Raw genomic sequence first — 25,815 nt, forward strand, 5'->3', positions numbered from 1 at the left:
ATTATCAAAACCACCAGGCCAACTCTCTTCCCTCACTGAATTCACTGAATTTACTGCGTGGTGTTGGCATCATGTTGCAACCACCATAGCCTGATATCAGAGAAAATTTGAGATCCAACACAGCTGTTCTAAAAATGAGTTGCCTCTGCCATTTTAAAGTAACAGTTTTAACATATTTAGTGGAAGAAAGCCACAGACCTTGACAGATTTAGCTAAGTCTACTCCAAGCTAAAGCTGAACACTTACTTCACACTTCCTCACTGACTGATAAAAGAAAAACCTTACGTAGTAGGAATTCCTAAGTACCACCACAACTGATTTTCCTCTCCTTCCTGGTACGTAGGAAGATGATACCTCCCTGCCCAAGTAAGCAGAAATGATGTGTCACTTCCTGAACAAAACATTTACTTGCCAGTATGAACCTCCCGGCAACAGTCCCGCCCCGCTGCAGCAACCATGCAGGGACATGTTCCCAAAGCTGCAGTCACAGGGTGATGGGCATTCAAAATCCTGGCCCACTGAGTTACCCCAGAGTCACCTGGATTTGCCATCATCTTTGTAAGAAAGAAGCAAACTTTTCTTCTGGTGAGCCACTGGGATATGTGGCTGTTTGCCACCACAGCATAACTTATCCTACCCTGGTTAAAATAACACAGTGAGATATATGGTAATATATGATAATACATGGTAATAATAGCTGAACACTTGGTACCTGGTAACTACATGGTAATAACAGCTACCTGTTAGCATGAGCAAAAGGAACACTCTAGACTGATACCTGGCAGAAAAGTCATGGTGACCAAACAGCTCTTTCTCAAAGAACACTTCATGTTCATTGGAATAGATTCAGTCTCTGGGTGGCAATGAAATACTTTGAAACATTTTCTAGCTCTGAGAAGGCGTTGGGGATTCAACTCACAAGAGATTACTTTGAGGACCAAATGAGATAATGTATGCCGAAGTGCTCTGTTTACCGCACAGAGCTATACAAATAGGAATCGGCTTGACAAAGAGCCCATTTAGATTGTACTTAAGTTCACACATTCTAAAGTGAGTACTCCATCATGTTGCTTTCCCTTGGAGAGTTTTTTGTTCTGATATTTAAAAGAGAATAAAATTTGTTGTATAAAAGGGGATTCATACATTATGAATCCGAGTTACATTTTCTGTTTTGCCACTATTATCTACATTATAGTCATACTTTTTTAAAAGATATGTCTATTAAGCACTAGGTGGGAGCACAATGGGAAATGCTGTGAGAGGTAGAAAAGTGGAGGAAGTATCAGCCCCCAGTTTCATCAACGGTATAATACAATTAGCAGCTTCTAATCTCCCTCATGTTTCCACCCCACTCTAAGTAAAAGTGCGCTCACTTCTAGCAAGTGCTATCTTTAGAAATTGGTCTCATAACAATGGGGCTTGGTCAGTATCTTCAAAATCCAATTTTTATCCATGCACATTCTTTTGAATGATGTTTTTTTTCTTCTGAAAAGTGGTTAGGATTAATTAAGCATAGATACCTGGATAAGAGCTGAGGGAGTTGGTAATGGACAGGGAAGCCCAGCGTGCTGCAGTCCACGGGGTCGCAAAGAGTCAGATATGACTGAGCGACTGAACTGAACGTGGATAAGAAAAGGTTAACAGAAATATGAAAATCCTTAATTCACTACCACAGCTCTCAAAAGAAAAAGAGAGAAAAGACTTTTTTTAGGCTATTCTAAGAGAGACAGTCCATTATACCGTTTTCTTCTGTGTCAGTTTGCCCTAAAGGGATGCTGTTTCCTGAGTTTAATAAGGACCCTATTTCTTCTGAGCCCTTACAGTCTATTAATTACTGTGGTGGGTGCTTTGAGACATCACAGCAATCATTTGTAAGATGATAAGAGCTCTCCTCATTCTGAGATTTTAGCTATCCAAAATTACCCAGATGAAACAGATGTTGCAAATATGAGTCCTTATTAGAATGTTTTCTTCTCATTACCCAGCAGAAAGCCATGTTCCTCACAAGCCAGCCACACAGAGAGGGGCTGCCACAGAAGCTTCGACTGGGCCTGCTGTCTATGACTCCTGCCTACAGGACCTCTGGGCACCCAAAGACATCTGGTTTGCATCAGATATTGCATCTGACACAATACAAAAAGCCAAACCGGAAGAAGCCAATGGAGAGCCAAGAGCAGTGTTACCCAGGTCCACTCCAAACCCAGTCCCCATTCCCACAACGTTACGCAAAGTAAATCTGCAACCTTTGCAACCAGGAGGCTAGTGACACATAGAGCTGTTTGATGAAGAACTGGGGGAAACGGACCCGTTCAGCATGCTGTTCGCGCTATGTGATTGATGTTCATACAGTGGAACTTTGTTCTGTCTGCAGGGAGTGTCTGTCTGTGGTAATGTTTTTATAATACAAAAAAGAGGAAAATAAAAGGGAGAAAAAGCTATCTGGAGACATATCCCAATAAATAATCCATACTATTTCCCTTCCTCCTTTCTCTATCCCCCCAGCATGTCTGTTGTCCACCAAAAGTTCAACAAAGACATCGGTTCTTGAGCCAGGGCTGACCAAAAAAGGAGTCTGGTGTCTACAAGATGGGATCTGTGTTAGCGTCCCTGCCAAACTCTGGCAGGGAGCAGTGTGCCGCAAGCGTTGACTCACTGCCAAGGCAGGATAGATTCCAGAGCTCGGCAGTTGGGGTCCTTGGTCAAGAACACCCCCTTTCATAGGACTTCTGCTGGCACATTCTCAAGGCCGCCAAAAAGGGTTAATGGAGATGATGAGAGGGTCAAGGGAGAATTTATTTTTTAGGATGGCAGATGATCCAGTAGAGAGGATCATAACAAAGCAGAAGAGAGAAGAGCAAATCGGAGAAGCAGATCCTGGAAAAGAGGCCAGGGAGGTGGCGTCAGCTGCATGGGTGGGAATGTGACGTGAGCTGGGGCCGTGCCTCAAGAAGGGAAACAGTACCCAGGAGAGACTCAGCAGTTTGGTAAAGTGCTCGGTGAGAGAAAGGGCGTGTCCTTTCCTGATTCCTAACGCTTTCTTGGGAAAGTAGGAAGCTAGGCCACCAGCCAAGAGTGCGGAGTAGAGAGGAAGTAATAAAAGCACAAGGATAAAGGAAACATCGTGAAGTCCTCATCAGGAGCTGCGGAGAGTGACTCACCTAGGAGAATGGGGTAGAATCGCATGCTTCACTGCCTGTACATGAATAGGAAATCACAGAAGTGTTTATTGCAGTATAAAAAAGGATGTTACCAAACAATAAAATGATTGTAGACTTACGAGTTACAACAGTTAGTGAACCACAGAACCACGGTAGCAAGAGCTTTTAGACTAATCTGCATAGGTTCTGCAGCAGGACTGTTCAGACTTGATTTTTCACATACATGTCATACACAATCACCCATAGTTTCATGTACATCACAGTTTGTGACATAAGCACGCTCACCTGGCTAGTGGAGCAGTGGCAGGTAGGGGCAGTTGCATCAAAGGATTAATTAATCCTTAATTAATTAATAATTAAGGACTCAATACCTCCACCCCACCCCCAGGCCCACAAGTCCTGTACCTGCCTAGCTCCAAGACCAAAGGGAGCCCGGAGTCAGCAACAGAGAGTCGGCTTAATGCATGAGGGGGCTTAGAAGTCTGAAGCAAGGTCTTGGATCAACACCCCACCTATGCAGTAGACAGCAGGCCAGGCCTGGCAGCAATCTTCAGCCCCAGGGGCAGGGGGAGGCTACCAGTTATGGGAGGGATTACATTAGGTTGATCCATCAGTTACCAGCAGAGGGGACCACCCCTCACTGTCCCTTGGATGAGAACAGTCACTAGCTGGGGCGTGGGGCAAGTATGCAGGAAGGTCAGTGCTGTGAGCAGTTCGTAGGTGAAGCAGGCACTGGTCAGCAGGGGATGTACATAGAGCAAGAAAACAGCTGTCTTGAGTGGCCTGAATATACAGCCGCTTGACCCAAGGGAATGAGCTGCCCCCACTCACTCTTCCAAACTCACTTTGAGAGAATCAGCAGGCACCTTCAGGCTGCCCTTGAAAGGAGATATTACCTACATGTATCTGGAGAGGATTGGGTAAAGAGTAAAACGTCACTGGTGATCATTGTTCAGATTTAAAGTGAGAATTTGGTGCACAGAATGCATCAGTATTTTTTTTTAGCTCTCCAGTGATTCTGATGTATAGTCAGGATCAAGAACAAGTGTGCTAAAAGAGTGAAGCAAAGAAACAATTCATTCCAAGTACAGAAGTGAGTCACATTTTTTGTGATACACTTGAGTTGGTTCCTAAAATAGGATTTCACCCTGGAACATGGAGCAAAAATAAGTTCTAAGGCTGAAGAGAAAACATGAAGATTTAAAAACAAAAAGAAAAAAAAAAAATCACTCCAAGAGAGGGACAGGAATGGTAAGCTTAGCAAATGCTGAATGTTCCTTCATATTATGATGTCAAGCAAAAGAAGGAATCTGCAGCAACATGGGTAGACCTAGAGATTATCATACTAAGTGGGGTAAGTCAGACAAAGACAAATATCATGATATCACTTACATGTGGAATCTTAAAAAAATGATACAAATGATACAAATAAAGTAGACTCACAGTCTTCAAAGACAAACGTATGGTTACTAAAGGGGAAAAGTTGAGGGGAGAGATAACAGGAATTTGGAATTAACATATACACACTACTATATAAAAATAGATATTCAACAGGGAACTCAATATACTGTAATAACCTAGAAAAACAATGGATTTATGTATGTGCATAACTGAATCACTTTGCTGTATACCTAAAACACAATACTACAAATCAACTATACTCCAATATAAAATAAAAATTAATTTTTAAAAAAGGGAGTATAATGATAGGTAAGTGCAGAGAAATGTCCGATTACCAACGAGAGGTTCAACCTGTTTCAGGCACCAGGGAGCCACTGCAAGAATTTGAGGATAGGGATGATAAAGTTATAAGGCCACGTGATCTTTTATAAGGTCATAACACTAAACACCAACTAGAATTCTGATCCTGTAAAATCATGGGAAGTGTTGCGTAGATCATTATTCATCTAATAAAAACACAACTTGTCTCACTGTCCCACTAATTCAGCATGTGAAGAGATTTCTTAATAGCTCTTCACTTTGAATCATTTTCCTAAATATTCCTAATTGAAGTGAACTGGAGTAACACAGTGGGAATAAATGGGGCCAATAATCCTGTAGGGAAAGTGTCTGTAGGTACAACAGCCCTGATTACCTACTGTTAAAAGGCGTGTATCTATATCTGGCCTAGCTTCACCGACTCTCTTCAGGTCATCAAGGAAAAAACATGAAACAATTTTAAAATATACACAGTTCTGTGTCCTCATATGCTTTACAGATCCAACAAAGAGTAAATCATGTTCAGGTAATACAAGCCTGAGAAAATCTATCATTTCTATACATACTTTTAGAATGATTTTCAATGTTTGCATAGAATTTAGCTTCTTGCTTGTAGTTTTTATTCAATTACTATTAAAGTCAGTTTGCACTTGTCTTGAATATACATCATCAGTGGTATGGAGAATGTAGACCAGCAATATCCCTAGAGCAAATGGAGGACAACTTTGCTATTCTTACTTCCCAGTGAATCTGCAAAGTGAGTATTTCACAGGTGGATAACATAGGAGCTGATCATATGTGATAGACATAAGGACTGTGTTCTGTCTTCATGATCCAGGATGAGAAGAAAAAGAAAGGGTTCAGATTTCTTTGCAAAAAAATGTAGATTCAAGAGAATCAATAGAACTTCTTTTAACAGTTTAATATGCAGTACTGACCATGGAAGGTACTTTACATCTCCACAATAGAGCTCTGGGTAGAATGAAAAAGAGTTTCACTCTGAGTTCAGCTATTTGTGGATATTTTAAATGTAGGAGCTCAACTAATGAAGCCTACCTACTGTTAATATCTTACTTTCATGATGTGTCTAAAAGCATTGTTATTGTTTTTAATATTATTCATTAACCAAGAGCACATGAGGAGTAATGTAAGGACCTGTCTTAGAAATGGACTTGCTGTCTGGGAGGGAACGGAAATGCACTCAGAACAGATGCTGCTAGCCCAGGATTTGGTGGGAAGCAATAAGAAATGGCAACCCACTCCAGTACTCTTGCCTGGAAAATTCCATGGACTGAGGAGCCTGGTGGGCTAGAGCCCATGGGGTCACAAAGAGTTTGACACGACTGAGCGACTTCACTTTCAAAAGTGCCTGAAGAACGAAAACCAGCTCCAGCTTTCAGGCTTTATTTTTGTCAAACAAGTTTTCAGGTTGATGCTTCTAGACACTGGCAGACCCTTCCTACCTGCTGCTTCCCACCTCCAGCCCCAAGTACATTCTGCCTCCTTCCCCTGGGTCTGAATCTGGGCTACCTAGCTGAGACCAGTGCCACTGGTCAGGGAATGAACTAGTTCTGCCTCAGTGTGCACCCAGAATAGTATTAACAACTCCACATGGGACAAAGCCGCAAGATTCCCGGAGAAAGAGGGCCTAGGGAGAGCAGACCTATGCAAGCAACTCTGAGAAAACCATTTCTTTCTCTTTCCCGAAACTTCACACAACAGAAACCATTTATTCTGCGATACTTGGAGCCATGTCTTTATCTTTTCTGTTGCTTGCGTTTCTCAAAAGGTGAATTTAGTCCTTTGTCTCTGGTTCCTTTCTACTCTCCTCTCCCAGATAAGATGAAGATCAAAGATCTTCCTTTCTCTCTTTCTTTTTTTCTTTTTTAAACACAGAAGGATGAATCCAACAGGGCTTGGAGGTCCATTATAAACCCCAGTAACTCATTAATTAATTTTAGTTAATTAAGATACAAAGCAACTTTAATTTATGTATGGCCCAAGATATTTCACTGAGAAAACAATGTGTTTTCAAAATAAGCACATTTACAAAAATATATACCGACTGGTATACCTTAACCATCTTCATTGGGGTCTGTAATCGACACACATGCCAAAAGAGACAGTTTGAAAAGGCCAGCCAGTTGGGAAGAGCTGCTTTGCAAGCCTGGAATAGATGAAGGATGTAGCAACCAAACATCATAACTTGGGCTTTATCACCATTCCCTAGATTAGAACATTTTCATACTCAGATAAACAAATGCTTCATCTTATACAAATCTTTTTATTAATTTGAAACCATGTTTCAAAAGCTTTGACTCCTGTAAATTTCTCTTAGAAATTATCAGCCCTTTCATTAACCCTGATCAAACTGTCGTTGTATATATTAGGCTATACAAGATGGCTTATTAGTTGTTCTGGGTCTCTTGGAACAAAAGAGGGTAAAAAATGACGGGGACACTGTTGGGGGGGGGGGGGGCATGCATAAAGTGCCCTGGGGCTCACAGCACCCAGAGACCTTAACAAATACAGCCGCCTACCAGAGAACCTACTGAATAACTCCCAAAGAGCTGCTCACATGCCCCAGGATTGTTTTGAGAAGAATCCTACAGCCAAGTTCCTCTTCTCGTGGACTCCTATGAATCCATGGATATGTTTTGGAGAAATCTTCATGTATTATGATTATGAAGTACATGTTTTCATTTCAATGATCTTTCAAAAACAGTGTAAGCACATTCTGGATTATCTGGGTACCCCTTTACATTGGGTATTTCCAAGTGGGGATAACCAAAAGTGGCAGCAGTTACCTTTTAATACAGGGCTTCTCGAAGCTGAGGTCCACATGTGGAGGGAACAAAGAGAACTCAGGTATGGACGCCACTGCTGTGGTCGAAAGCCAAGGACAGAATGGCAGCTTTTGTCTTCCTATTCTTCAATTTTTGGCTTGCTCCATACTAACAGGGCTCCTCTTTAAAACATTCTTTCAAGGCCAGTGAGAATATTTCTTATTTTCCATAATCAAACATCAAGGGAAATGTTCCTTAATGAACCTGCTTCCACATCGCACATTAAGCTCAGCGCAAGATCCCTTGGCATTTCACTCCTGGTTCTTCATTTTATCCCCTGTTTCAGGTATCTCTGTCACCTGTATTGACTAGAGCAGAGCTCCCAAACTGATGTAACCATATCCTGTGGCTCAGGAGGTATGGAGAAATCCAGACTAGCCCTACCACAAACTCAGAAGCACCTCGGGCTCTCAGATAACACCCCAGCAACACTCCCCGGTTATCAGCATTCAGAGACTGTGGAATGAAATTCCAGGCAGAACAAATTCATCCTGACTTATGAATTTCCTGGAGTTTATTACAATGAACCAAACTTGGAAGATGTGATTGAAAAAAAGTTCCTAATATCCCCCCACCAGAATAAAATGTGTGAGCCAGCTGAAAACAGGGAGTTGATTTCCCAGACGATTCCTTGGATTGATTTAGATGCAGCCATCTCAAATCTCATGCAGTTCAGATTAATACCCACTTTATCCTCCTCTGTTGCTCACTTTCTCACAGATGAATTAAATAATGCCTACCTGAGCCACCCCAAGTCCTGCAGGAGCGCAACCTGATTGCTCGGAAGTGGTCTATTACAGTGAGCATGAAAAGCAATCATAATAAATTACTACTTTTAACTCACTCTCTCTCTCTCTTTCTCTCTGTCTCTCACACACACACCACATCCTCCCCCCGCCACTGCTGCCTCACAGCAGCCCTCATGCTTCAATAGGCCAATTAAGAAACGTGAAATAAACATGCAGGTTGAAAATGAGCCATCTCTCTTCAGAGTCGCCTGCAAATCGAACAGAGCTTCATTGCATTTGGTGTCAGGGGCAGTTAACCCAGGTACTGTTGTATCTGACACTCCTTGTGACCTTCAAACGCTGCAGGTAAAGCTGCTGTTCCCTGACGCTTCTTGTTCCCCACCTCCCCTCTATCACCTCTCCGTCTTAGCTGTCGCACATTCCTGCTAAGTATTTCTCTTCAACCAAATCAACTTTTTGACACATGTCTCTCATTGCTTTCTCTGTTCCTGACTTTCACGAAACATTCAGAGGAAGAAGAGCTGAAGCAATCCTGTTTCTAGGAAAGGAAGAGAGAGAAAGGAGATGCTGCTTTATCTTATAATCACCAGCTCAATCAGAAATTTGGCAGCCTGGAAATGTCATTCATAATATATGGAGCAAGTGCTTTTAAAACTGGATTATGGGGATTTTTTTCCTGATATAAAGCCAGGCGATTTTTTGCTGATGCAGCTAAATAAAATAATCCTTTCTTCGGTCCTTCCCTGAGGGACATTTTCATATTATTTGATGTTATGTGTCTTTTTTCTCCTCTTCGTGACTTTCTTTCTCCCATATTTATTAAAAGTTACAAAGTCTTCAAAACTTTTCTTGTAATTTTTGGTACATTTTCCACCATGTTCATGAATACACTGAAAATTCTTTCATTTTCTTCCACCGGCTTCTGTTTTGGTGGACTAATAATGTTGCTATTAAAAAAACACTCTGGATCAAAGAAAATATACTGAGCCTTGGATGTCAAAAGAATAAAGTTAAACTGCAGCTGATAAAATAGTTGAATGTTGTCTCAGGGAGCACAGAGTAAAAACACTATTCTAGAGAAATAGACCTTAGATACCACTTAGTCCAACCCACTCTTTTGCACACAAATCTAAGTTGTAAGATCTCTGTATAATAGTCTAATAGTCACCACATGGAAAATCTATCAACAAGGTCCCTCGTGCTACCTTCAAAATATAACCCAAATCCAAATAAATTCTGACCACCTCCCTCACTCCCACCCAACCCAAGCCATCATTGCAATAGCCTCCTAATTAGTTTCTCTGCTTCCACATTTGCTCCCAAGTAAATATTCTATTTACTGCAGCCATGCAAGGGCAGTGGGGCGCAGGCGGCTTTGAAACGTGAGTCAGATTGTGTTATTCTCCTACTCGAAACCCTCCAAAGTCTTCCCATCTCAAAATCCAAAGTCTTTCCATGAACCAGAAGGCCCTACATGACCTGGCCCTGGGGGTCCCTCAGGTTCCATCACCTTCCTCTCTGCACCTTTCTAACTTCCCTCCAAGCAGGCTGTTCCTTACACACTCAGTGAATACTCCCGATTTTGCCCTTGATTCATAGTTTTCACGTAAAATGTTCTTTTCATAGACAGTCTCATGTCTCATTCCCTTATTTCATTCAAATCTCTGCTCAAATGTCACCTGCTCAAGAGGTCTTTTCGGATTCTCCTACATTAAGAGCCACCTCACCAACATCTTCAATCTCTCTTCCTTTTCCCAGCTCAGTTGTTGTCATAGAACTTATATCTCTAACCCACATTCAACTAAATATCATCACATTTACTTACTCATGTATTGACTGCATCCCTCACTCTAAAGTAGATGAGCAGAGTCTTTGCCTCTTCCACACAGTGCTGTATTTCCAGAAGAGATGAATCAGGCAGGAAGTCCCCGTCCTCAGACCTGTGGTCCGGTTACAGCTCTCTCTGTATGAGGATCTAGGAAAGAAAAGCAAAGACTGCCTGTTCTTCCTTCTGTGGTTTATGAAATAACCAATTGGGAATGTTTGAGATTTGGTGTGAGGCAACCAAGGATCTAGTTTTGGCCCATCTGAAATATTAAAGGGCAAAACAATATGTGGGAATAAGGTCAAATATTCTTAGTAGCAAACTATCTCTTTGTAAGATCTCCCTAGCATGACATGTTGGTTGTGGGAAGAGGGTGGGTATTTGTGATTCTGAAAATTATAAAATCTTTGTTAAAGTCTGAGAGGGGCATTATTTGACTTTCCTGTTGAATAGGTGACAGTAAGGAGCTCTAAGACCTTAGAGAGAGGTAAGTAAAGGCTAAAAGTATGTGCCTTGGAGCCAAGCTGCCTGGACCCAAATCCTGGCTCAGTCACTTACATGATACGATGATTAATTTTATGTGTCAATCTGACTGGGCCATGGGATACCCAGATATTTGGTCAAACATTATCCTGGGTGTGTCTATGAAGCGGTATTTGCATAAAACCGCCATTAGAATTAGTAGACCAAGTAAAGCGGATTGCTCTTCTTACTGTGGTGGGCCTCATTCAATAAGTTAAAGACCTGAACAGAACAAAAAGCCTGGCTCTCCCAAGAGTAAGAGAATTTCTCCAGCCTGGTGTTCTTCAAAATGGGATATTGAACTTGATGATACCACTCTAGTGACAGAAAGTGAAGAGGAACTAAAAAGCCTCTTGATAAAGGTGAAAGAAGAGAGTGAAAAAGCTGGCTTGAAACTCCACATTCAAAAAACTAAGATCATGGCATCCAGTCCCACCACTTCATGGCAAATAGAAGGGGAAAAGTAGAATCAGTGACACATTTTATTTTCTTGGGCTCCAAAATCACTGCAGACAATGACTGCAACCATGAAATTAAAAGATGCTTGCTCCTTGGAAGAAAAGCTATAACAAACCTAGACAGCATATTAAAAAGCAGAGACATCACTTTTACCAACAAAAGTCCATATAGTCAAAGCTATGGTTTTTCCATTGGTCATGTATAGAATTGTTGTGAGGCGTAAACAAGTTACTCCATATCAATTGTTTAAGCAGTCTCGAGCACATAGGAAGTATTACTTATGATGTCAATGTCAGCCATTACAGGGGCACCTCAGGCAACACTAGAGGTAAAGAACCTGCCTGCTAATGCAGAAGACATAAGAGACATGGGTTCAGTCCCTGGGTCAGGAAAATCTCCTGGAGGAGGGTCTGGCAACCCACCCTGGTATTCTTGCCTGAAGAATCCCATGGACAGAGAAGCCTGGAATTCTACAGTCTATAGGGTCACAAAGAGTCAGACACAACTGAAGCCATTTAGCATGCAAGCATGCACAGGCATTACAATTATTCTGGCAGCTGGGATCTTTTTTTAACAATAGCAATTTTGTATGAGCAGTTTGCTCTAAGTAGAGTTTATGGAAGGGATATAGTTACTTCTGTTTTAATGCAGCTTACTCCAAGATCCCAGAAGCTATGATGAAAATATGGAATACTCATTAACAAAATAATCCCTTTCACTTTTTATTTATTTATTTTTGGCTGCGCTGGGCTTTCATTGCTGCATGGGCTTTTCTCTCGTTGTGGCGAGTGGGGGCTACCCGCGGATTGCAGTGCACAGGGTTCTCGTTGCAGGGGCTTCTCTTGTTCTGGAGCATAGGACCTGGGGCATGCAGGCTGCAGTAGTTGAAGCACATGGGCTTAGTAGTTGTGGGTACTGGGCTCAGTAGGAGCTCAGGCTCAATAGTTGTGGTGCATGGGCTCCGTTGCTCTGTGGCATGCGGGATCTTCCCAGATCAGGGATCAAACCGATGTCTCCTATACTGGCAGGCAGATTCTTTACCACTAAGCCACCAGGGAAGCCCCTCCCATTCACCTTTATCTAATATTCCACAGCAACACAAATGTCCCCAGCAAGTTACTTAGACTTTGTAAACCAAAGAGAAAAAAAAATTAGGTATGAACATTTAACAAGCTGTTTTCTAAGCACCAACCATGTTTAAGGTTGGTATTCAAAGTCCACTTTACAAAAAAAAAAGTCCACTTTACAGATAAGGAAGCAGGAGAGGAGGACACTGCCACAGGCAAGGTCATACAAAAGGGAGGACTTCTAACTCTCCAGCCCACTGTTTAACTCACTAAATTCATACAACCAGTGACAAGCCAAATCTCCCTTTTAACACACTTGGTCTCTGACACCTTGAAGCCACTGGAATCCCATGTTCACTCCGAACAAATATTCATCTTGTGCTACTTCAGCCTCCCCAGGCCAGTCTGGGACTTAAGGTTTAATTAAATCCTGTGGAGCTGTATTTTTGAAGGAGCTATTATCTTTAAGTGATTCTGCTTTATGAGTGTCTGAGAAAAGAGGAGGGAGAGAGAAAGAAGAAAAGAGAGCAAGAGGTGACAGAGATGAGAAAGAGTACAAATCAAGTATCTTTGATCTAAGTTGATTAGTTATGCATTTTTGCCAGTGGTAATTGAAAGACACAAGGAGAATGTGAATTACCCACGGAAAGCAATAGTGTGTGGTAGATAGCCTGTCTCCATTACCTATGTCAATGGTAGAACTGAAGTGCTGACACTGCACCATGGTTTTCAAAAGGCAATTTTGGACATCACATAAAACAGTTCTTCACTCTTACAATTTACATTTAGATGCTGCAGAAATAAGTTATGGAAGCAAATCTAAGTAGAGTTTACAGTTTCAATCAAAATTTCTCTTTTCTTGTGATGTTTATTATTCATCGTATACAGTGCCATTACACAGTGAGGAGATTTTTCAAGAATAGGGTTTTTGCATTGCCCAGTTTGCCCTAGGCACGGTTAAAACAGGGGGACAGGTCCTTCTGCAAAGTAAAAATTAACTATTCTTTAGCTTTCAAAGAGTGATTTTGGATGAACAAATATTTAGGGGGATTCAGAAAATGGTCAGAGCTAGCAAGTCTTCTCCTTCCCAGACATTTTTATTTCTGAAGCATAGAAACAAGGAAACAGCACTTTTCCATGCAAATGGAATGCCCCCAGGCCTTTCTTTGCAATATTTATGATCAAATTATATTTTTTAATGTCTTTGGAACTCAGGAAACAATTGGAACTACATGATTAGCTGACAGTGCTGTTTTTAGTACATGCAATAAATCTAGGTGTAAATCTCATTTCAAAATTGTATTCTCTGAGATTGTTAGCCATTTGATCTTTAAATTTCCACATTTGGTGCAATCTAATTCAACAAATGGTAATTGCTTGCTATAGATTGGGCACCGTGGTGCTTAAAAATGAGAGCACAGGTTCCTATGCCTAATGAACTCACAATTTAGTAAAGAGATGGGGCTTCTAAAAGAGACAGAAAAAAAAAAGGCAGAGACTAAAGCAAAATGTAGAAGACAGTATCATGAAGGTATATTCAAGGTGCTATGCGAGGTTCAAATGTTTCTCCCTCAGAGCTACGTATCTCAACTCCTTCAAAGTCATGCTTACCAATCTTCTATCATCTTGTTCATCCTACATGTTGTACTTACCTTGAGACTCACAGGTTAATTTCTTCATCCCTTAAAGACACAGCACCTGATTCACAGTGACTCTACACCTCTGCTCTTGATGATTTCAGTGTCTTCTTGAAATTCCTTCCAATATCTTGGATTTTTAATTTCTTTGCCTTCTCAGCTACTATGACATGATCTTTCAGCCCACTTCAGCTTCCTTCTTTTCTATACATAGTCACTACAAATGAGCACACTGCTTCCATCAGCTCAGTTCCAAGTATTCTGTTCTTTGAGCTCCATATATTATCCCTCTCGTTTATTCTCTCTAGTACTCCAACTCCAGCAAGCTATTTGAACCCATCTATGATTTCACTTCCCTGCCCCACTCTGACCTCGATTCCACAATCCATCATTATTATTACTATTTTATACATGACCTAACCTCCCTGATCCCAACCCTGATCATTGCAAACCCACTCTCAATCTACACGTGAATCACAAGCATCAAAGCCACCGGGGAAGTGAACACATGCTTATGCTGATTCATCCTGCTTCAAATTAATGATTACAAACTCTACTACTTCTTGACATGCATATTATTATATTTTCCCCAATCCATTCTCAGTCTTCCACTCTCCAGAGGAATATTCTGTATCTTCCTTTCTCTCTCAAACATCCAACACCCCTTCTCTCATCCTTTCTCTGAGGTAGGAGCTGACTAGTTATTCACTGAGAAAATGGAGGTAGTCAGAAGATCCACATCTTCCTACAGCCATAAACCCACCCGCATCTGTACCCATATACTCCTCCTTCCCTCCTGGTATTAATAAAACAGAGGAACCATTGACATCCATTTCAAAGGCCAGTCTCTTGACCCATGCTTGGATTTCTGCTCTTGCCTAATTGAGAATTTTGTACCCCTTCTCTCCTATATCAGTGAATTTTCCCTCTGGATTAGTCCTATCAGTAAAAAAACTTAGAAAATTCCTCCCATATTTCAAGTTCCCCTCCAACCACTGTCTCTTTGTCCTCCTTTATAGCAAATCTCAATTTTTTAAAAAAGTTATTTATACCTGCAGTGTCATATTCCTCTCTGCCAATGCTCTTTGACACAGACTTTTGTCTCCATCATCTCATGGTACATCTCTTAATAGCCATCCCAATGATGATCATATCTCAACTCTCATCCAACCTCACATAGTGGCAGCATAAGACAAGGCCTATTAGTCCTTATTCATTGAAAGACTTTCTTCACCTAGCCTCCAAGATGAGGATCCAACTATAAACTGACAATTTCACAGTCGATATTTCCAGCCATCCCCTCTCCCCAAGTTCTAACTTTGTGTCTTCAACTGCCAAGTAGACACTGCCACTTGGATAGCTAACAGTGTGTGCATGCTAAGTCATTTCAGTTGTGTCCAATTCTTTGGGACCCTAAGGACTGTACCCTGCCAGGCTCCTCTGTCCATGGGATTCTCAAGACAAGAATATTGGAGTGGGTTGCCATGCCCTTCTCCAGGGGATCTTCCTGACCCAGGGATCGAACTTGCAGCTCCTGAGGTTCCTGCATTGCAGGCAGGTTCTTTACCCCAAGCCAACTAGGAAGTAGATAGCTAAAGGGCATCTCAAATTTAACAAGTGTAACAGAAGTTACACTACATTTTCCCCCTCTTAACTGTTTTTTCCTACAGTTAAGTCCCTCTCCAAAAAAAAAAAAAAGAAAAAAAATTCATTTCATCTTTCCAGTTGCTCATGCCAAAAACTTTGAAATTATCTTTGACCCTTTTGTTCTTTCCTCCTACATCCAAACTAAGAGCAAATTTATTGGTACCACCTTCAAAATACAGCCAAATCCACCACTTACTATCACCTTCACTGTTACCCTACTCTAAGCCATCACCTAGATTTTTACAATCATCTAATCAGACTGCCTATTTTTTACTCTTAACCCCTACATGTCTCTCCTCACAGATCCAGCACAGTGATTTTTTTTAATGTTAGTCATTTGAGGTCATTACTCTACTCAAAATATTCCAAGAGATCCATATTTCATTCAGAATAAAAGCTACAGCTTTTCCAAGACCCACCAGACCTACATGAACTGGTCCTTGGTCTCTCTGAGACTACCTCCTACCACCCTTCCCTGACTCGCTCTGCTCCAGGAGTCTTCCTTGCTACACCCCATGCATCTTGGCAAGCATGAGACTGCTTCAGGGCCTTTGGCCCTGCTGTTTCTTGGCTGGGAACAGTCTTTCTCCAGGTCCACTCTCTCCCTCTCCTGACATCTCTGCTCAAACAGTTACTGTGTCAGAGTTCCCTGAATACCTGTTGTTACCTCTTGTCTTATCCTACTCTGTCACTAGACTGTGTGTCACTTCCCAAGTTAGCGTTATCATCACCCAAAATGCTGCATATGTATTTTTTCTGTCTGCAATGATGAGGAGTACCTAGAGAACAAGGATTTTATTTTGCTCCTTGCTCTATGCCCCATGTCTAGAGGAATGCTTGGTACATTATAGGTACTGAAGAAATATGTATAAAGGGAATGAAAATTTCATGGGAAATTTCTGCAATACTTGCTTCATAATGTCCCCTGCACCTATCAGCAGCAACAGGAGAAGTAATAGTGAGAGATAAGCCCTCCTTCCCCATGATTTTCATCAATTCCCTCGACTTTGATTGACAGACAAGGTCAATAAAAACACTGTTTTCTCTGCATACACAATCAAGGTAAGACCTCCAGGCTCCCTTCCAACCATACTGTGGCCCCTAAGCCTTGTTTACTAGGGAACTTGAGAACATCCTTACTTGTCCTGTCCCTCCCTTTCCTGCTCTCCAAACCCATAGCACTGTCTCTAATATTCCTGCTTGTCTCGGGCCACTCATTTCTTATCTTTTTTTGTGGGTTTCTCTTTCTCATCTCTTCCCCTTAAATTTTATTTTTCCTGAGACTTTGTCCTCAGCCTTCATTGCTCACTCATCGGTTTCATCCCATTCATTCCCATTAGCTACTATATATTTGTGAATGGCTCACAGTCCAGTCCGGCCCTTCACTACACTCCAGCCCTATGCATCTTCCTACTGCGCACCTCCACCTGGTGATCCCACAGGCACATTAAACTCAAGACCCTTGTATTAGTCAGAATAAGCTAGTTTATATTGCAGTAAGAAGCCACCCCCAAACCTCAGGGATTTAACATGCAGAGTTTTACTTTTTGCTCACAGAAGGTCCCCTCAGACCTAGGTGTCTCTCCAAGGTAACTATTTCTGTACCCAGCGACCCAGCCAGGGGGCTCGAATCTGAGTGAAAGACCTCACAATAATAATGATGAGTTTTAGCCAAAAGCTGTGCATCACTTCCACTCACAGCCCATTGGCTAGAACTATTTCATAACTCCATGCAACTGCATACAAAATTCAATCTTCTGAGTTACTGTAAAGAGAGGTGAACCATCCATAAGCACCGCCATGCTTTCCAACATGTCCAAGACTAAGAAGCCAGCATGGGATCATGCAACATGTAACCAAGGGCCAGGAGGCAAGGCTTGGTCAGAAGCAGCTGCTGCCAGTACCATTCCCATTCACCACCTCCTTAACTTTCACTGCTTACATCACATCCAATCATTCTTCGAGCCTTACAGGTTCTACTTCCTTAAATACTGGTGTATTGGGGAATATTGGGCCTCTTTTCTCCATTACTGCTACCACTATCTTACCATAGCCTCTCATTGCCTTCATTTGCAAATCTGTAGTCTTCCTACTCTTAGTTTCCTAATATATGTCCCTCCCATCTAGAGTGCCATCCATCATGACCATCCAACTTTAAAACTGCCTTTACCCCAGCCACTTTCTACTACCCTGTTCTATGTTTTCTTTTCTCAGCTGCCTTGTCACTATCTGAAATTATAAGTGTACCTGTCTACTTTTCCCCACCTCTGCTGCTGCACCATACACATAAACATGCATTGGAACATGAGTTCCCTGAGATTAGGAAATTGACTAATAAGAGCTTTATCTCAACTCCTGGAAGAGTTCTAGCACAGGGCAGATCTTCAATGTGTATGTGTAGAATGAATAGACTTTCCATCATGAAGCTCAGCTGATGTTTATAAAACAACACTGACCATGTCATTTCTCAACTTAAATGCTCCAGGGATTCCTCACTGCATCTCCAGATAAAATTTCTGCTCCTTAGCAAATTTATGAGACCCTTCATGAAATATCGCTGCTTATTTCTCTGGAGTCACAGACTATAATCACCTCCTTCTCAAGGGGTTTTCTCTCCCAATGGAGTCTGAAACTCATTTTCCCTCTGAGTGTAGTACTTTTCAAAGACAATCCCTCCCTTCACTTGATTAACTCTGATTAGTTCTTCAGGATTCAAGTTAGATAGTGCCTCCTCTAAAGGTTAGAACCTCCCCTATGTACTGTGATATGCAAGGCACTGTGATAGTTACTAGATTAGAACTAGAAACTGTGATAGACAGCAGGTTAAAACCAGGCCCTGGGCTAGATACTAGGTTACCACTGTAAACATGACGTATCTATGTTGTGACTGCACAACTAGTTGTAAAATCTAACTCTCAAACCTAGCTTAAAGCATTGTTCATGGAGAATATCATTGCTACCTTTACTGTTACTCCTACTATAGCTATACTTTTTTTTATCCAATGGCTTTACCCATCCAGAATGACCTGAAACTCAGAAGTAAGCAAGCAAATGTCTTTGAGTAGTCAAATTGATATCACAAAGCTGATAGACTTTATAATCTGTCCCCCGGGTCCTCCCTCAGAACCTCATTATGGTAGAGTGTGCTCATTTAAAATACATTTCAAACAACCTTCACTATTTGGTTCACCAGCCCACAAGATGATAGAATCCACCAATCAACAACTATTTTATTAATTGCTTACTACACACAACACACTATGTTAAGTTGTGGGAATTAGAAGAAAGCATTTTAAAATGTCTTCATTCCAGGGGTTCATTGGCACACTCTATACTTTCTACTCAATCTTCCTGTGAACCTAAAACTGTTTTAAAAAGTAAAGTATATTGGTTAAAAAATTTAATTGCCCACTCCCATTCATTATAACCACCCACTTCATTGAAGAGGTAACAGAAATAAGGAGACAGGATAGAGGTAAATACATCACAAAAGCAAGAAATTAAATCTGACTTTTTAAACTAGGGAGGTCACGGGAGTAGCAGGGGAGGGAATGGGAAAATCAGGAACAGTGACTCAATAAGCATGGTAGTTTAGAGCTACTTATTAAAGAGATGAGAAACCCTACATACCTAAAGAACCTCTGATCTAGGACAATGAGAAGGGCACTCAGCTAAAAGCTCCAGGCTGAATTTTCACCTAGGTCTCTATTTGCCCTGCTGAGCAGTCTTCATAAAGTCACACTAGCTCTCTGGACTTCACTCTCTTCTTGTCTTTTGTGAGGAAGCTGAACCAGACGGTCTTCACCAAGGCCCACCACACTTTAAAATCCTGATTCTATGTTCAAACTTCTGACCTTGAGCCATCAAAATAAAGGTAAAATATATTCAGTATACTCTGATTTAAAAGGCAGGAAGGAGCGGGTATCATATATTTTAGAAGTCTTTATAGAAATGGCAATTTTCTAAAGTTTGCAATTTAGCAGGAAAAGTTTCCATTATCTAAAAAATCCATTTAAGTGGAACACTGCTATTCCCCACCTAGTGCTAGATAAGTGAAAATTTCACAGTGTTATTTAAACAGCCCGTGCTGGGCTGACCAAAATAGTTTTAGGCCAAAGAAATAGAGAGAAACCCTCAAAGGATTCTCCTTCCCCTGCAGTTTCTATAAAAACTGGCCAAAGAGGGTAAATCAGTCATTCCCAAAGAGAACGCCTTTAGGAAAGCAAGAGTTGCAAGGGTGGAGAAGTCAACTTCTCTAGAAGATGGACAGGCACCAATGCCCTCTACCTAACCACATCCCACCACATCTCGTATCACCTGAGCAGGGTACAGATGTGTGCTGCTGAAGCCTGGGACTGTGCTTTTTTGCACCAAAAAGCTATCAGCCAGTACAGGGTGTCCAGATGGGCTCCTGTCCAGATGGCTATGTTTTAATGTTTTAAAAGTGAAATACCTCTTTCCTTTAGATGGATACATCACATCTGAGAACAACTTCATCTCCAAAGGTGACTAATAAATGAGCTGCCAACTCTACTGGCTCTGGATAGAGGGAGACTGCCAAGCTCAGAGAGGCTGCTCACATCCACACCCCACTGAGTAGGGGAGAGCTGACCCTGCTGAAAGCTCACACATTCTTTACTCATTCATTTGACAGTTTCAGGCCCCTACTATGTGTCTGGGCTTCCCAAGTGGCTCAGTGGGTAAAGAACCTACCTGCAATGCAAAAGACGCCAGAGATATGGGTTCGATCCCTGGGTCGGAAAGATCCCCTGGAGGAGGGCACAGCAGTTCACTCCAGTATTCTTGCCTGGAGAATCCCATGGACAGAAGAGCCCAGTGGACTACAGTCCACAGGTCGCAGAGAGTCAGACATGACTGAATCGACTTAGCACAGCACAGCACACTGTGTCAAGCACTGAATTAAACCCAGGAATTTAATGGTGGAGAAAAAATTAGCATGATCTTTGCCTTCATGTAATGTACTTTTTGTAAAATTACAAAAGTCTTATGAGCTACCAAAGATTAGTAATATTTCAGAAGAAAGTGAAAGTGTTAGTCACTCAATTGTGTCTGACTCTTTACAACCCCATGGACTATCGCACACCAGGCTCCTCTATCAGTGGAATTCTCCAGGCAAGACTATTGGAATGGGTTGCCGTTCCCTTCTCCAGGGGATCTTCCTGACCCAGGGATCAAATCAGGTCTCCTGCATCACAGGCAGATTCTTTACCATCTGAACCACAAGGCTGATTCTATCTATCTATGAGCTACTAAAGATTAATAATATTTTAGAAGACTTGGTGTCTAGGAAGGGGGAATATATAGGACTTCCCTGTAGCTCAGATGGTAAAAAATCTGCCTGCAATGCAGGAGACCCAGGTTTGATCCCTGGGTCATGAAGACCCTGGGAGAAGGGAATAGCAACCCATTCCAGTGTTCTTGACCGGAGAATCCCATGGACAGAGGGGCCTGGTGGGCTTTAGTCTGTGGGGTCACAAGGAGTCAGACACAACTGAGTGACTAACACTACTACTACTACTAAGGGGGAATATGGACGATGGACTGACCTAGTTGTGAGGTTAAGGAGAAGCAAGGAAGCCTTTCTCTCGAAGAGGCGGCATTTGATCTAAGAACACAAGGTTGAGCTGGCATTAACTTCAAGCCCTTATATAAGTCAGCCAATCAATTATTTACCATCATGGATCAGTGTTTGTTAGCCTAGTATGCACAAATTCACACACCCAGGTATACAGCAAAACACAGTCACTAGATTACTTTGCACAGCTTTCTTTCTGCCTATTTTACTCAAAATCTACTAGGGGAAATTTTTCTTATTATATTAAAATGAATACAGATTTATTATGACAGAAAAAACAATATTTAAAGGTTTTTTTAAAGGAAACAAAATTTCTAGATAGTTCTAGTCTTCTGTAGGATTGTTTGGGGCAGCACTCAACCCCTCTATCCACTTTCACTTGTCATTACAGCTACTTCAAGAGAAAAGTGCTAGAAGCTATTGATATCTCATTACTAAAAGAGTATCTCATTACTAAAAGATATGATTCAAGATTATTTCTATCACTGACCTTTAAATAACAATGGGTTCATTTCTAGTAGTAGTAAGGCAGTAGTAGTAACAGCCATCATCTCAGTAGTGTGGCTACTGCAGCAGCAGTAGCTATTGTTATTGAGCAATAGTTATTAGCAATAAGTAATAGTAGCAGTGATTGTTGTCACAGTCATAGTAGAAATAGTAATGCATGGGTGTGTGCTAAGTTGCTCAGTCGTGTCCGACTCTTTGCAACCCTATGGACCGTAGCCTGCCAGGCTCCTCTGTCTATGAGATTCTTCAGGCAAGAATACTGGAGTGGGTTGCCATGCCCTCCTCCAGGGGATCTTCCCAACTAGGAATCAAACCCACATCTCTTATGAATCCTGTATTGGCAGGTGGGCTCTTTATCACTAGCACCACCTGGGAAGCCCAGAAGTAGTATAAATAGTAGTTAAAAGTGGGTTGGATCTGAATACTACCATGAATCAGTTGAATGAGACTGGACAAATTATTTAAATTTCCTACACCTTTAGGATGGAGTTAATAAAATATCTATCTCCTAAGACTATTGAAAAAAACTAAATATGTATAAAGGAAGATATTGGTACAAAACAAGCCTTCTATATGTAAAGGCTAATTTAATTAAAAGTATTATCTTATTTTTAGTATTATTGGTATTATATCTCAACATTCTGAGAGGAAGCTGGAGTAAAGGACAAAGCAAGTCAAAGTTAGTTTGGAGTTGAGGAACAGTAAGTTATAAAATAACCTAACATCAGTCTGAATCAAAGCCACAATCATCAATAATTTCATTTAGGAAAGAAACGCCCTCCATGTGAGGTTGCCGTCATAATCTCGCTTAAAGTTTTAAGACATTATAATCTCCCTATATGCACTAACTCTAGTTAAACTAATCCATGTTGCATTTCCCAAAAGAAAGGTTTATATCAAGCATCATTCATAATAGTATCAAAAAAACAATAAAACAGGAACAAATTCAACCAAGAAGTTGAAGAAGACACAATGGGAAGACATACTCTATTCATGGACTGGAAGAATTAATATTTTCAAAATGACCGTGCCACCCAAAGCCATCTACAAATTCAAAGCAATCCACATCAAAATACCAAAGATATTCTTCACAGAAATATAAGAAACAATCCCAAAGTTTGTCTAGAGCCACCAAAGACCCAAAATAGCCAAAAAAAAAAAAACTGAAAGAAAAAAAGAAAGCTGGCAGTATCACCACTTCTGAATTTCAAACTATACTATAAAACCATAGCAATAAACAGTATAGCTCAGGCACACAGACAGACATATCAACCAGTGGAACAGAAGAGAGCATCAAAAATTAAATCCTGGCATATTTAGTCAACTGACATTCAACAAGGGAGCCAAGAATACCCAATGGGGAAAAATGGTCTCTTCAATAAATGGTGCTGGGAAAACTGGAGAAATGCAGCATGCAGAACAATGAAATTAGACCCCTATATCATACTTCCAGCAAAAAATAAAGTTGAAATGGATTAAAGACTTAAATATAAGACCTGATAACTTAAAACTCCTATAAGAACAAATAGGCAAGAACCTCATCAATATTTATCTTGGAGACTATTTGAACATGATGCCAAAATAACAAATAGCAAATGCAAAAATCAACAAATGGAAATATATCAAGCTCTTCTTTTACACTGCAAAAGAAACAATTAACAAAATAGAAAGATAACCTACCTAATAGAAAATTTTTACAAACTATATATTGAGTAAAGGTTTAACATCCAAAATATATAAAGAACTCAGTCATCTAATAAAAAATATAGTAATAATTTGATTAAAAATAGGCAGAAGGTTAAATAAGAGACACTTTGATGAGGACATCAAAATGAGTAACAGACATGAAAAGATAACATCACTAATCACCAGGATTAGTACAAATCAAAACTACATTGGGATATCACCTCATATCTGTTAGAACTATTATCAAGAAAACAAGAGGGGTTTAGGTGAGGATGTGGTGAAAAGGAAACTTTTATGTATTATCCATGAGACTGTAAACTGCTCCAAGCACTATGCAAAACAGTAAGGAAGTTCCTCAAAAAAAACAATTGAAACTAGATCTAACACACAATTCAGCAATTCCATTTCTGGGTACATACCCAGAGGAAATGAAAACTGAATTTCAATGAGGTATATATACCTCATATATGTTTATCATAACATTATTCACAATAGTTAAGATATGGAAACAACCCAAAAGCTCATCAAAGGCTAAAGGATAAAAAAAAAAAAAAAAAAGATAGTGGTTCATATACACAATGGAATACTATTCAGCCACAAGAAACGGGGATATCCTTCCATTTGTAACAACATGGATAGACCTTGAGCAGACTATGCTGATCAAGATAAGTCAGACAGAGAAAGACAAGTACTATATGAGATCCCTTACATGTCAAAACTAAAAAAGTTAAACCTATAAAAAACAGAGAGTAAAAATTTATTCAATTTTTTTAAAAAGGAGGCAAAAGAAAAAAATATATCAAATGGGAGATGGGGTAATTCGTGTCTTTAAAGAGATGGACCTGGCATAACTTATTTGTTTATAGTTTCCTACTTCTGGCTTCTTTCTTCTCTCTAGAGTAGATTGCCAGAGAGGTAATTACCCTCTGGTTTTCTACAAGCCATTCTTTTGAAGAAAAGCAAATCATCTTTAGCGCTTTAATCCTCACTACAGAACCCAATGTGTCAATGTAAGCCTTAGAGCTACTATCCCTTATATGGTTTCCTATATCCTTACTAAGAGCCTTTCCTCTTCAGAGAGTAGTTAGAAGCTCCTGTTCTGAAGTCCTGGGTAGCTGGACTCTTAATCATCTTAGCCAGGAGCACTATAGCTTGTTTGCAGACCTGGAAGGAAGTAATAAAAACATTTTGCCCTAAAGACAAACTTAGCATTTAGTCCAACTGCATGCAAATAATTTAATCCTTTCTTTTATTTTTCTCAGCTGCTCAAAAGCAAGCACATTCTCTTTAGAGATTAGCCAGAATGTGATGACTTAATTCATATTTACTACTTACATGCCTGGCTTAACGTTCTTGTGAATGTGCTTTGAATTTTCTTCCTAAAAGCACTGCGGTCATTTTTGCTGAGAAAAGTACCTGCAAGTCCATTCATTATAGCAAGGGCTCAGAGTCCTGAAAAACGTGCAGGTAAGTGGCTGGGTTTCCCAGTTCCAACCACACTCAGGGAGGCAGCAACAGAGGTCATTATTGTGCCGGCTCTGGTGGTCACCATGAATCACAATCCAGGGGCTTGTCAGCATTTTTCTGACAGATGATGATACACTCTAGTAGAGAGTAGGGAAGCAGAACAGGTTCATCAGCTACACTGGGGTCACTGTTTATAAGTTTGTGCAGGGAAGTTAGTTCTGCTGCTCTTTCTAGTCATCAAGGCCTGCCCTAAAAACAGAATTCTGTATAGTTTGTATTCCTTTCTTCATCTTTCCTTAATTTTTTAAACTCTTTTGTTGAGCACTTACTAGGCGCCAAGCACTTTGCGTATATTAATAATAATATCCAACATTTGTTGAGTGCTACCATGTGCTAGGCACTGTTTTAGATGTTTTGTATAGATTATACTCTTAACAGCCCACGGCCATAGGGATTGCTGTTATCCCCTTTTACAGGTGAAGCTTCAGCCCACAGGGATTCAGTAACTTATGCACAGCCACGCAGCTAAGAAGTGCAGTCTATGCAACTGGGGGAAATGCTATCTAATACCACTTCTGGGCATACACACCGAGGAAACCAGATCTGAAGGAGACACGTGCACCCCAATGTTCATCGCAGCACTGTTTATAATAGCCAGGACATGGAAGCAACCTAGATGTCCATCAGCAGACGAATGGATAAGGAAGCTGTGGTACATATACACCATGGAATATTACTCAGCCATTAAAAAGAATTCATTTGAATCAGTTCTAATGAGATGGATGAAACTGGAGCCCATTATACAGAGTGAAGTAAGCCAGAAAGATAAAGAACATTACAGCATACTAACACGTATATATGGAATTTGGAAAGATGGTAATGATAACCCTATATGCAAAACAGAAAAAGAGACACAGATGTACAGAACAG

At 40.7% G+C, this 25,815-nt stretch overlaps 1 long non-coding RNA gene across 7 annotated transcripts in view; it reads right to left on the minus strand.

The window, feature by feature from the left end:
- Positions 1-25,815, minus strand: part of LOC133058851 (uncharacterized) — a 366,659-nt gene that overhangs the window by 320,854 nt on the left and 19,990 nt on the right. For all 7 annotated transcript variants that reach the window (XR_009693403.1, XR_009693405.1, XR_009693401.1 and 4 more), the window contains exon 2: positions 10,298-10,447. This is a non-coding gene — a long non-coding RNA (uncharacterized LOC133058851). The remainder of the gene's footprint in view (positions 1-10,297; positions 10,448-25,815) is intronic.

This window comes from Dama dama, chromosome 6, assembly GCF_033118175.1.
Source record: "Dama dama isolate Ldn47 chromosome 6, ASM3311817v1, whole genome shotgun sequence".
NCBI lineage: Eukaryota > Metazoa > Chordata > Mammalia > Artiodactyla > Cervidae > Dama > Dama dama.